The 14,370-nt window shown below is 42.3% G+C and overlaps 1 long non-coding RNA gene across 1 annotated transcript in view; it reads right to left on the minus strand.

Moving 5' to 3' along the window:
• LOC117802303 overlaps positions 1 to 14,370 on the minus strand; it is an 82,674-nt gene that overhangs the window by 38,941 nt on the left and 29,363 nt on the right. The window contains exon 3 of the long non-coding RNA XR_004625426.1: positions 12,886 to 12,946. This is a non-coding gene — a long non-coding RNA (uncharacterized LOC117802303). The remainder of the gene's footprint in view (positions 1 to 12,885; positions 12,947 to 14,370) is intronic.

The following is a 14,370-nucleotide window of genomic DNA, read 5'->3' on the forward strand; positions in this document are numbered from 1 at the left end:
GTGGAGTGAGATGAGGCCATCAGTCCAGGAAACCAGCAGTGTCTTTTTATAAGCCTTAAAACTGTTCTGACTCAGAACAGGTCTATAATTACCACCTCAAGAAACAATCACAGATATACAGAAAGATAACTGTACAAGGACATACTTACAATGCCCTAAAATTGCTATTAAATATCTAAAAGTGGAAGGGAGCATAAGACTAAGTAAACGAGAGCAAATTCACGTGTTTAATGGAGAATGCTTCGTAACAAGATACGATGTTAGGTAAAAATGCCAGATACAAAGGTGTGTATGAGTATCATATCAGTGTTGCTAAGGAGAAAGGAAAGGGGAGCGGGAGGGAGGCACAGAAAAATGGGGACTACAAAAGCTGATCTCAAAAAGACAGTGGAAAAGAATAATTTAAAAAGCTGAAGAAGGGGCAGAGAATTTAGATTTTTCATTACTTTCTTTATATTAAGATACTGAGATACTACATTTTCTAAAAACAAACCTTGTTTTGGGGGCATCTGGGTGGCTCAGTCCATTGAGCATCTGCCTTCGGCTCAGGTCATGATTCCAGAGCCCTGGGATCAAACCCCTATGTCAGGCTCCCTGCTCAGAGGGGAGTCTGCTTCTCCCTCTCCCTCCACTGCTCCCCCTGCTTGTGCTCTCTCTTCCAAATAAATAGAATCTTAAAGAAAAAAAAAAAAAGGAAAGAAACCTTGTTTTTATAATTGGGAAAATGTTAAACTACTGGACACCTTATAAATATTTTTCAGCCATACAAAATAATTAAAATATTTGCAAAGACTTTTTTAACAAGGTAATGCTTTTACTTTATTTTTTAAAAAGATTTATTTATCTGAGAGTGAGAGACTGCATGCGTGTGCACGAGGGGGGGGGCAAAGACAGAGGGAAAGAGAATCTCAAGCAGACTCCATGCTGAGCACAGAACCCAATGCAGGCCTGATCCAACGACTCCAAGATCATGACCTGAGCTAAAACCAAGAGTCGGATGCTTAACCAACTGAGACACCCAGGTGCCCTGAGAATGCTCATACTTTACTAGGTGCAAAAAATAAATACAAAAAAAATATGATCCTAAATATGCAAAAACGCGCAGTAAAAAGACAAGAAGAATATGCAACAGGATGTTAAAAATAGTTGCCTTTCAGTAGTGCTGCGTGTGATATTGTTTCCATACCTTACATCTTTTTTACCATTGTTATATATTGCTTTCATGACAATAAATACGTCATAATTACAGGACCGATGGATCAAGAAGATGTTACTATAAACAGTTACATTTCAACATACAGAAGGTCTACAGTCACCAAAATCTGTCCTGTTACTAAGGGATTTTTATCCTTTTCAATTTAAGAACCAGGGGTACACCCTTTAGAAAACAGGCACTGGCAAGTGTGTAGGAGGTGGGAACAAATCCTACTTCGTAGTCGTCAAACAGTTTTCTCCATGTAACAGCTCTGTGAGGGTCATACTGAAGCATGAGGATCTCAACAGCAGGACACTATTAGGAAAATAGTAAAGAAGGTCAATGGGTGAGGGGTAGTAAGTGGCCAAAAGAGGAAGGCAGGAGTCCATGAAAACAACAGAAACATCAAGACAGAAGGTTCAAGAAATCATTAGATCCAAAATGATTCAAAGGGTCTTGAAGAGATACATGTGTATCTATGTTCACAACAGCATTATTCGCAATAGCCAAAAGCTGGAAGCAACCCACGTGTCCACTATCGAATGAACAGATAAACACAATGTGGTCTGTGAATGGAAAGGAATATTACTCAGCCCTAAAAAGCAAGGCGAGTCTGACACATGCTACAGCAAGGTTGAACCGTGAGGCTATTATGCTAAATGAAATAAACCCATCACAAAAGGGACAAATACTGTATGAATCCACTTACATGAGGTCCCTAGAGCAGTCAATCCGTAGAGACAGGGGCGGGAGGAAGGGAAAGGAGGAGATGCTGTTTAATGCGGATGGTGCTTTAGTCTTGCAAGATCAGAGGGCCCTGGAGATGGATGGTGGTGAGAGCCATTCGACAACCTGAACAGACTCAATGCCACTGACCTGTACACTTCTAAATGGTGAAGCTATAAATTTTATATTGTATTTTACAATTAATAATTATATATATACAAACACTTGAAAGAAAGAAAGAAATCATTAGAATGAGAAGTCCTGAAAACAGCTTCTGATTTGGCCATATAAACAGCACAGGTATCAAAGTAAGACAGACCTTATGTCTGATATTAGATTCTTTCAGCATAATTACAGAAGTCAGCTCAGCAACACAGAAGATCAAAACTGAAAATAAGAAGGGACATGATGTGTAACTTGAAGAGAACGTACCAGACCTCTCTGTGGTTTTTTGAGACCCTCTCATTATAGCCAGCTTCAAAAATTCCCCACAACTAGGAAAGAACCTGCAAGCCCAAGCAACACGATGACGTCTTCTCCTCAGCTAACAGGAAAGAACACAGCTGTGAGGGAAACTCTGAGTATCCTAGAAATGTACTCTATCCTTGCTGCAAACTGCTGTCACAGAACTGAAGATCTAGGGGTTGAACAAAGGCCCTCAGGTAAAGCTATTCCAGAGACACAGACACCCAGGGAGCTTGCCCAGGCTCACCTAGTAATGCCGGATTTAAACACAAACCCCTGGGGCGCCTGGGTGGCACAGCGGTTGGGCGTCTGCCTTCGGCTCAGGGCATGATCCCGGCATTATGGGATCGAGCCCCACATCAAGGCTCCTCTGCTATGAGCCTGCTTCTTCCTCTCCTACTCCCCCTGCTTGTGTTCCCTCTCTCGCTGGCTGTCTCTGTCAAATAAATAAATAAAATCTTTAAAAAAAAATAAAATAAACACAAACCCCTGGAGCACAGTTACGGTTTGTTATGTCTTTGTTTTTTTTTGTTTTTTTAAGATTTATTTCTTTATTTGAGGGAGCGAGAGCAGGGGGAGGGGCAGAGGGAGAGAGAGAATCCCAAGCAGACTCCATGCTGAGCGTGGAGCCCGACGCAGGGCTCGATCTCATGACCCTGAGATCATGACCTGAGCTGAAACCAGTTGTCGGATACTTAACTGACTGCACCACCCAGGTGCCCCTGTTATGACTTATTTTTTAAAGGGTGCCTTATTAAAGATAAGAAGAATAGCATAACTGGAATGCTCTTTCTGTTAAGTCATTTTATTAAATCTGTTCAAAAAATATTTATTGACTACATGGTAGATCCTGTATACGATTACGAGTCACTTGGCTAGGTGCTGGCTGGTGAGCAGGGTGGCCTCACCCTTCCTCATCAGATTAGCAGTTATTTAAAGGAGCCACAGGGCACTATTGGTACACACAGAAGGGGCTCTGGTCTGGTCTACAGGAATGGAAATCTGTAAGAAGTGACACTTTCAGTAACACAGGTTATTATATCATGGTTGCAAGTTTGATTGATTACTACTATGGGTCAGTTAGTTTTCGGCACTTTCCACAAACAAATTAACTTTCACTACAGTCTTACAGAGTAGGATTTTAAAGGTGAGAAAACCAAGGTTCGGAGCCATCACACAGCTCTCACATGGTTGGGTCGGATCCGATTGCACCCTTATTCAGAATCCGCTTTGAGGAGAACCCAAGCTGAGATGAGACAGTGATGCAACTTAGGTCAGAACATTCCGCAAAGAGGGGAGCTGCTGAGTAAGAGAAGTACGGCAAACAGAGCAGGAGAACCACAGCGGGGAGAGGCTGGAGCTGGGAAGCACAGACAAGAAAGTGGGGAAGAGAGTGGTAGGAAGCCTGCTATCAGGAACTCTGGAGGGCCGAGGGACTGACGTCCAGTGGGGGTTGTTAGGTTCTGCTGTGTGGAGTGGAACATACTCTCTTCTCCATCTCTGCCTGAATTCTAGTGCTTTGATGACTTCTTTATGCATGCGGAGAGAATACAAACCCCACAGAAGTCCAGTCAATTTGGGGACAAGAGGTTACAGAAATGGGTGAGTTCAGGTAGAGAAGGGATGCGATGCAGATGCTTTTCAGAAGCATCACTCTGGATGCGGTCACGGAAGCGCAGGCAGGGAGAACGGAACCGGGGGAGACTAGCGATGGCAAGGAGAGGGGTGCTAAGGCAGTAGCTGTGGTAGAAAGTGATGAACGTCCGCAGGGACACAGTGGAGACAAAGCAGATGGATTTGAGAACTTGACCAGATTTGGTTTCTTTGTGGATTTGTAAGGGGAGGAGCGAGAAAGGTAAGTCACAGGTTTCAAGCCTGGGTAACCTGGATCAGTTTGGAATCCGCTGGATATGAGGTGTTAGCAAAATGTCAATGTGGAGGGGCACCTGACTGGCTCAGTCAGTGAAGCGTCCGCCTCTGGCTCAGGTCATGATCCCAGGGTCCGGGGGTCAAGCCCCACGTGGGGCTCCCTGCTCCTCAGGCAGTCTGCTTCTACCTTCTTCTGCTGCCCCACCCCCGATCATGCTCACTCTTTCAAATAAATAAAATCTTTATTAAAAAAGGTATCAACGTGGAAATGTCCAGTTGGTGTCTGAATACAAAGCATGGAGATTGGAGGTGGAGAGGAAGAACTTGCAAAGGGCCACGAGGAGAACAAGCCAAACGGGCAGGCCAGGGCAGGGTGTAGGAGGCCAGAGGAGAGGACACCAAACGCTGTCACTGCTGTGAGATCATGCAGGGAAGCTAAGAATCCAGACATACCTGATCCATGTGGCAACAGCAGGCTAGGAAGGCGACTACTGGCTTTGCCCAGAGAGTACCAGTACTCTCTCTGGTACAAAAGCCAGCCTGGAGTAGCCCAAGGAGGGGGCAGGAATGAGGAAGTGGAGGCAACAAATATGGGCAATTCTTCCAAGAAGTCTGGCTCTGGCAGGAGAAGTGAATGCAGAGGGAACCCAAAGGCAAGGCAACACTGAAGATCTGTGTGTGTGTGTCTGTGTCTATGTGTGCGTCTCTGTGTGTGTTAAATTAGTAAGACAAGACATTAGGCTTAAATGCTCATCAGAAGTGAACAGCAGGTATCAAGTCAGAGAAAACGGCTCTGAGAAGGTGAGGGAGGCTAGGGCTGGGATCCAGAGCCATGGGCATGAGGAAGAAGGACTCCTCTTCCACTGCAACAGGAGGCAAGCGGAACAAGGCAGGCGCAGATGGAGTGTGTGGACGGGGCAAGAACCCGGGTGAGCTCTCCTCTGGCTTCTTTTTTCTCTGTGACATGGGAGGGGCTGCAGCTACAGAGGAAAGGAAGTGGGGTGACGGAGTAAACAAGTAATGTGTGCAGGAGCTGCTGGGGGATGAGAGAGGGCTGGGATGGCAGGGAGGGAAAGTGACCTTGTAGAATGTGTTTGTCCCGTATGTCACATCAGGAGAGCCGCACCTGTGGCATTTGCCAAACAAAACCGAGAACGTAAACAAAAGCTCGATGACTTTGAGCAGACTTCATGAGAAGTCTCATCTTCAATACTGTAAAATCCTTCAATACTGTAAGATCCGGTAAGTCAGCTGTAACAGTATCAATTTTCCTCAGGCCTTAACCACACAGGTACGACAAAGACAAATACTTCACATAGACTAAGATGGCCATCCCATGACAACGTGTGGAAAGCTCATATTTCATTCTATGGTCAAACCTGGTTTGTATGAGTAACCAAAACATCATTATTTCACCTGGAATTACATCATCAACAGTGCATTAGCAACCTTTGCATTTGGCCTGAGCTGGATTTTGCTTTTGGGTATGTGCACACAGGATTATAGTGAGGGTCAGACACTTCCCTCCTTCCAAAGTCCTGAGGGGTGGACGAGTGGGCAAAAAGGCCTGTCACAGCCACTTCTCACAGACTCGGCTCTAGTTCCGGCTCTGGCCAGGAAATCGCTAGAGAAAGCAAAAACGGGGGCCAGGAGCTGAGCACAACTATACAAGTCCAAACACAGGCTAGAGAAGGTGGTAGGTATTTCAAGTGAGTGGATTTTTTTTTACTTGGGTTAACTGAGCAAAGCAGGAAAGGAAGACATGGGCTTAAAAGAATATCTTTCCTTATAAAATCTTTTTACAGAGACAAAAGTAATTCTAGTAATTAGCATGAAGTGCCTCTTGTATTTTCGGGCATATATCTCCCAAGGAGATCAAAAGAAAATTCTTTAGTTCTACACCCTTCTGGGGGAGAATGGGAATTAACAGTAAAATCTGATCAATTCAACCAACTGGGAAGTCTCCTGTGAAGGGTGAGGTACCTAAATCATAGGACAGTGTAATATACTTTTGCTTTCTGGTTTTTCTTTCTAAAAAAATTTCCTATTTGCATATGTTTTTATTATGAAAGTAATATAATGTTACCACTGGCCAAAAGCTACATAGTGCTCACTATGACCCAGCACAGCTAAATCTTCAGACACTCCTATTGTCCGGGTTTTAGGGCAAAGCACAGAGGCATAAGTCCTTTGCCTGTAAGGGACCAGGAGAGCTAGTGTCCCCAACCTGACAGGCCAGCATCAGAGTCCTGTGCTCAACCACTGCACTACAGGACCATACCATGAAAACATGAAGTTAAAATTCTAAAATTCAGGGTGTCAAAAAGAGATTATCACCATTTATTTTACCTTTTTAATAAAATAACTTTGGTATGTTTTCTACTCTATTCATCCTTTGATTTTCAAAGTAAGGAATCTTTTAAAAGAAAATAGTGTTTTTTACTATATTCAAGTAAAAATACTATGTAAAACTGTTTACCAAAACCATTCCAAGTAGAGATTCTACTCATAGGCAAGATTTGTTTCAAGTCAGCAAATCTATTTTTGCATACAATGTGCACAAGTTATTAAAACAAATTTTTCTTCACAAGCTTCTTTACATCATGAAAAATTTCCATCTTAAGAGTAGTATTTTTTAGGGGCACCTGGGTGGCTCAGTCAGTTAAGCATCTGCCTTCAGCTCACATCATGATTCCAGAGTCCTGGGATAGAGTCCCACATTGGATCACCTGCTCAGTGGGAAGTCTGCTTCTCCCTCACCTTCTGCCCCTCCCCCTGCTCGTGCTCTCTCTCTCTCTAATAAAATAAAATATTTTTTTAAAAGAGTAATATCTTTTAGTCTGACCCACACTTAATTATAATGAGTTCCAAATCAGTCATGCTGAATCCAAGCATATCCAGTTTTCAAATAAGAAAAATTACTGTTTAGTTCTCTGTGAAGTTGCCTGCAGGCTGAAGCCGGATCTCACAGATTTGATAGCATTATTTCTTTGCAGATAAGAGATTTTATTTAATGTGGGAACGCTGGAACTTCTGGAAGCCTCAGCTGGATTAGTAAGCAAATAATGGCCCCCATACAGCAACTGTCAGTGACTTTTGATGCAAACGTTCCATTATATAGAAATCCAAGGCTGCTAGCCACTTGAGGCTTATTAAAGTTGACCAACATGAACTCATTTCCTAGACTTAAATGCGTACATGTAGTCTATACAAACATTCTTCAGTTTCCTCTGAAATAGACCAACACATAGGTGCCAAAATAATTCAATGAGGAAAGGAAAGTCTTTTCAACAAATCATACTGGAACAACTGGGGAAACGCACAAAAAAAAAGAACCTTGACCTCTACCTTACCCAATACACAAAAAATTAATTTGTGATGGTTCACAGACCAAAGCACAAAAGTTTAAAATATAAGGTCTCTAAAGGAAAACACAGAAGGATACTTCACAACCTTGGGAAGGCAGATTACTTAGAAGATAGTACTGATAATATACGGGGAAACTTTGATTAATTGACTTCAGAATTAAAATCATGTGCTCTTAAGGGGCACCTGGATAGCTCAGTCCGTTGAGCATCTGACTCTTGCTTTTGGCTCAGGTCAGGATCTCAGGGTCCTGGGATCAAGCCCTGCATTGGGCTCCCCACTCAGCAGGGAGTCTGCTTCTCTCCCTCTCCCTCTGCCCCTCCCCCTGCTTTCTCTTTCTCTCTCTTAAATAGATCAATCTTTAAAAAAGAATCTTCTGCTCATCAAAAGACATTTTTAAGGAAATGAAAGGTAAACCACAGACTGGAAGAATATATTTGCTTCACAATTTTCTGAGATACCTATAAAGATTTCCAGGTTTTATATGTATATAAAATCTCTTATGAATCAATAACAATAAGACAAACAATGCAATATAAAAATGACCCCCTCAAAAATTAAAAATGGGTAGGGGCGCCTGGGTGGCACAGGCGTTAAGCGTCTGCCTTCGGCTCAGGGCGTGATCCTGGTGCTCTGGGATCGAGCCCCACATCAGGTCCTCCGCTAGGAAGCCTGCTTCTTCCTCTCCCACTCCCCTGCTTGTGTTCCCTCTCTTGTTGGCTGTCTCTCTCTGTCAAATAAATAAATAAAATCTTTAAAAAAATTAAAAATGGGTAAAACATGAAACAGATACCCCAAAAAAGAAGGTCTATAAATGTCCAATAAGAACATGTTAGTCATCAAGGAAATACATATCAAAAATCACAAGGGGAAACCACTTCATATCCAGAAGAAAGGCTAAAATCAGAAAAACCAACAACATACAAATGCTGAGAAGGAACTGGAGCACCTGGAATGCTCATCCACTGCTGGCTGGGGCATAAAATGGTACAATTACTTTGGAAAACTGCTTGGAAGTTTCTCATGAAGATAAACATACACGTCTGGTATGGCTCAGCAATTAAGCCTAAATCTCAAATGGGATGTGAGTGAGAGAGGACGCGCTCACAGCAGCTTAAGACCCATAACAGCCAAAAAGATGAAGGCAACCGAAATGCCTGTCAAGAGGAAAATGGAGTGACAAATTGGGTCCATTCATGTAACAAAATGCCAAACAGCAGTAAAGGAAGAATGAACACCTGATACACAACACAGAACTGGGGTGAGAGGCCAGACCTGAAAGAGTACATGCTCTATGATCCCATCTATACGATGGTCAAGAACCGGAAAAAAGAATTCTATGGTGATAGAAATCAGAAAGCATTTGCCACCAATGGGGATGGTGAGCGCCTGGATGGGGGGCACGAGAGAACCTGGATGGTAGAAATGTTCTGTATGTTAACTGTGGTTTGGTTACGTGAATGTATTTGACATCGGTGTGTTTCACCACGTGTAAATTGTATTACATCTATAAACAAGGAGGGCCAGGAGCACCTGTGTGGCGCAGTCAGTTAAGCATCCAACTGTTGACTTCAGCTCAGGTCATGATCTTGGGATCGTGAGACTGAGCACTGGGTTGGGCTCCACACTCAATGTGGAGCCTGCTTAAGATTCTCTCTCTCCCCCTCTCCCTTTGCCCCTACCACCACCCCCCTCAAAAAAAGGGGGGGGAGGGCAGACAGGGCTCCCTAAATGTCTTCTTACCCCAAGTTCTGAAGAATATGATTTGATTTGCACCCCTTGGCCCCGCCAAAGGGAAATTTTATCTGAACTACTTTCAGTGATAGACAACCAATTTGACAACTATCATGGCTGTCTCATTTCTTCGGGACCACCTACACTGCCTCCAAAGGAGGAGGAGGAGCTTGCTGGGCTTCCTCTCATCCAATGGTAATAATCAATNGTCAATCAATATTCCAGGTTCCAGAACCAGTGTAAGAGTGTTCTAAAAGCTCACAGAATGTTCTTTTTAGGCTCATCATTTTTCAGTATACAACTGATAACCTGTATTCAAACACATTCCTCACCTCCAGCAGGTTATGGGGGATAGATGGAAGAAAGTAAATTTGGGAAGAAAGGTACCTACAACAGGCTGATGATACTTTTTCTAGCCAATACCAGAAATAAAATAAAATTATAAGCATGTCCATATCTGCTTCCAGGGGCATGGCCTCAGAGGGCCTGCTCTTGGATCCAGAGCTGTCCAAAAGGCTCTAAGCTGGTGAACAACTTAAAGGAAACAGAAGTCAGACACCAGAGGACCTTTACAATCTTCAGTTGTCTCTATACCACCACACAGAGAGTAACTAATCTAACTGTACTATTTTGCAAACCCTAGAGATAGATTTGGGGCTCTTGGTACTACACCAGAGGTCAGACAGGCCTGAGAAGATTCCGCTTCAGGTTCAATTACGTTGGGGTCCCTCACTATGGAGGACTTCTGGGGAAGATCTCTAGGGATTTTTCACAAGAAAATGGTTATTTTTTTCCAAGTAAAATGAAGGAATGATAAGATTGGAAACATCAATTCAGAGTTTCTTCTAAGACACAAATGAATATCACTTGTGTCAGGGAAGTTAAAGGACTAATTAGCTACCATCTCATTTTTCCCATCTGCATCTACTACGCATTTTCAGGAACTACACAACAAATACAAGAAAGAAATGATCAATAACAATCTGGAATTTTTTTCACAAAGGAAATGAGAAGGAGGAGATGAGATGCTTCTTAAAAGAAAGGGGAGAAGTACTTTGAGGGTCTATCCCCTAAGGAATGTAAGTTCTAGAAATGAAGGAATGAAAGAATGAATGAAGGAATGGAAGATTCTCTCCAGAACTCCCATGCCAAAGGGCAGAGAAGAAATTTAAAAGTAAGCATACCCACATTTATACTTGTCTTAAGATCAGCAACAACCAACACTACTTGCATAGATTTTTTTTAATGACGAAGTTGGATGTTTTACAAGATGCATCTTTTCTTCTAGCAACAAAGCTAGAAGAGTCTGAGAGGGCTCTGTGATGAATGGTGATTGCCTCCATGGCGGGAAAACCTTATCTGTATAATAACATCAGCGCATTGTTCCTTCCCGGCCAAGTTATTCTGAGGATTACCCCAATACCCACTGCAGTTCTTGTGCCCCCATCGTATCTTTTCCTGAGCTGATTTAATTCTTCAGATATACTTCTGACAAATCAACAAGTGCAAGAACTTCCCATTTATTAGGGACTGAATGTTTGTGTCTGCCCCAAAATCTGTAAATTGAAATACTAATCTGATGGTATTAGGAGGTGGGGCCTCTGGGAAGTGATTAGGCCATGAGGGTGGAGCCCTGAGGAACGGGCTGCGTGTGCTTTTGAAGGAGACTCCAGAGCTCCCTCACCCCTTCCACCACATGAGGACACAGCAAGAAGACAACTGTCTAGGACCAGCCTCCAGAACTGTAAGGAGGAATAAATTTCTGTTGTCTGTAAGCCACCCAGTCTGTGGTACTTTGTTACCGGAACCTAGACTGACTAAGACGCCATTTCAAAATGGTGGTGGTCAGGGCACATGGAAGGCCCTACTGCAGTTATTTAAAAAAAAAAAAAAAAAAAAAAAAAAGAAAAAANGATATACACCCGAACAATACAAACACTATCAGGGGCCTGAGAGATCTCAACCAATGTCTGGAAGCCAGAAGTACCGACTGGTAAAGCTGAAGAGAGGCAGCTTACGGCCCCAGAAGTCCTCTGACAGGATTACTGTTGAGGAGGGGGACCACTGACCTCCCCAGTGAAACCCCAAAGAGGCTCTAGACTCAGAAAGAGAAAGTACAGTGTGGGACAGAAATGATAAGAATGGCAGAAAGGAAAAGATTAACTGTAAGTCCAGTATCAACGATCATTCCTTCCATGCATTACCCCCTGTCTTTACCGGAAACAACAAAACGGATAGACCCCCAGGCAAAAACTAAAAATTAAAAATTAATTCTCTAAAGAAACTAAATTAAAATGCCTGATGAGGACCAAACAGTTAGTGTGGTTCTGAGAACCCCAAAGGCAAGCCCTCTGCACCTGGACACTTGGTGGCTCCCCAGCACAAGGGCGGGCTTGGGGCCACCAGCGGGGAGGCTGCCTGTGGGGCAAGGTGCACCCACATGCACAGAGCCCGGTGAGCCTCATGTCTTCTCAGCTTTATACGAATGAAGAGGCAGGGACGGAAATACATCTAAAGAGAGCCTGCAATGTGGAAGGAGAAAGCTAAGATAAACAACAGAAGGACCCTGGAAGAAACAGAAAATTCAAGGGAGCGAAGAGACTTTAGAAGGAACTCAAAAAACAACTTTTATTAGTGTCCCTAGAAATATTTAAGAAGCAATAATTACATCCATAGAACAAGAAAAACAACACAACAAAATACCACAAGAAATAACAATCCGAGAAAAAAAATCTACCAAATTAAAATTGTGGCCCCACAAAGTCTGAGTGAACGCCGGGGGCATGCTCTTGGGTACCATAACCTCACAGCTGTGGTTCCAATGATTTAATTCTACCACGGAGACAGTACCTTACCGAAGATGTGCTGTAATCACAGCACAGTCAGAAGTTAACATTGCAGACGCAGAACATGTCCATGGTAAGGAGACAGGGCTATGGAGACCCACTGTTGAAGAAAATCTGAGTCTGTTTTTAACACCTCTACTAGCCTGCAGGATGACCTACGCGCTTCTCTCAATACCTGTCTGTCCTTTCCTACAGAAAGAGGGAAACCGAAGGTCGTGTTTTTACAGTGACATAATGGAGACTCCTGGAAAGTATTACTAAGGAAGAACTAGCTTCATGTGAAGACTTCAAGATACTAAAACATATTATTGGGGTGCCTGTGCTATCTTCTCTGGGGAACTTCACAGAGAAGATAAACATCCCTCCCATCTGGGTGACTTGCATACTGTCCTTCCTGAAAGTAGAGAGAGGAAATGGAATATTGGTTCAAACCCTACTAGTCTGAAAGCCCTGTTTTTAGAACCAAAAATTCTGTAATGCCCTATTTACTATTCTGAAATAAAATTCATTGGTAAATAGTAACTGGTATACACATAATTTTTAAAACATCAACATAATACTCTAAAGGTAACATAAAGGAGAAAGTAAAAGAAAACCAATTTATAATAAAATACTGCGTATTCAATACATAAATAATGTTTTAGGTTCAATTAACTATGTAGTGAAATAGATGCTATAACTTACTTATAAGGCGTAAGCTTGGATTACGAGGAGCCAAATCAGAGGGCCTTCCATCTTAAAAGTACTGGAAAACAAAACAGGAGCAGTATGGGTGGACAATAGGATGAAAATGAGTATATTTTGTGCATATTAAAAGTATGTAAAAGTTATCTTGTATTCTTATTTAAATGGAGTTAGGTCTAGGCTCAGGTAATTATAAACTGATTTTTATATCCAAGATGGCAGCTGAAAGTCATGCGAGACACCGGATAATTCTTTCTGTCTTTTACGCCGTGGAACATCTACAATCTCTGACTCCCACCCATTAAAAAAAAAAGCCCTTCACTGTAGAACCAAACACCATCTCATTCCTACTATAACCCCTAGGGGGCGGTACTGTCCCCGTGAGAACCCCTGGCTACATGAGCTATGGGAGTCTGCTTCCAGCTTTCCCGTTCTATCACAATGAGAATCAAATCCTGAAGGACAAATCAGCAATATACTTAAGAAATATATTACTTTGCTATGGAAAATGACTATGAAGAAGTTAATTTAGGTTAGGCATATGCCATTAACTAGAGCCATAGTCAATATTCTTTCCCCTCTTGAATTCAAGATAATTGGTTACTCCATATAGACTAGGGAGTGACAAACTGTATCTTTGTGACATTTATTTACACAGCACAAAGTGATTTGGATTTTAGAATTTTTAACATTAAAATCTGGTTAATTAATAATAAAAAGGGAGTTTTTCATAGAACTCTACAACTCTCATTTCCTCAAAACAAGAATTAATGCATTCTTTCACATGTGGTCATTACAGGAAGGGGGGGGAGCCATTTACTGTAAATGCTTTTCTGATGCAATTCTACCACCTCTTTCAAAGGGAGAATTCATCCAAGAAGCCTTAGTCATTTTTTCAAGAAAAATGCCACTGCACTGAATGTACACAGACTAAACCACATGCCTGAGCAAAGAAGCGGAGCCGATCCCACCACCAGAAAACATGGAGAGAGGAAAGGCGGGGCGGGTGGGGGGAGGGATCTCGTGTCAGAACAGATTAAGCAATACATCTCAAAATCTGGCCATTAATACAGGGAGAAGTCTGACACACATACAACATCACTGTTTCATAAATCAAATGCAAACATCGATTTCCCCTTGCCCAACTTTTAAAGCTACTTCCTAAAAATATAAGACTTCAGCTCTAAACCAGGAAGCTATGTGTAATTAGTATCTTAGCAACTATAGTTGTTTCATTTAAAAAAAATTTCATGCACAGAAAGAAAAACGGAATCCTCACTTCAATATCTGAAAATGAAACTACATTTTGAAGAGGGTGGATTTCACATTAAAAGGATGATATACTGAGTAACCCTAATAAAGCAATTCCGAGGGGGAAAAACGTAAGGCAAATACTTCTGAGCTCTTCTCAAAGAGAGGACTAATTCTTCTAAAATCTCAAATCCACCTAAAGGAAAGAAAGGAATGATTTCTCCAATTCATCCT

Source organism: Ailuropoda melanoleuca, chromosome 1, assembly GCF_002007445.2.
Source record: "Ailuropoda melanoleuca isolate Jingjing chromosome 1, ASM200744v2, whole genome shotgun sequence".
Taxonomy (NCBI): domain Eukaryota; kingdom Metazoa; phylum Chordata; class Mammalia; order Carnivora; family Ursidae; genus Ailuropoda; species Ailuropoda melanoleuca.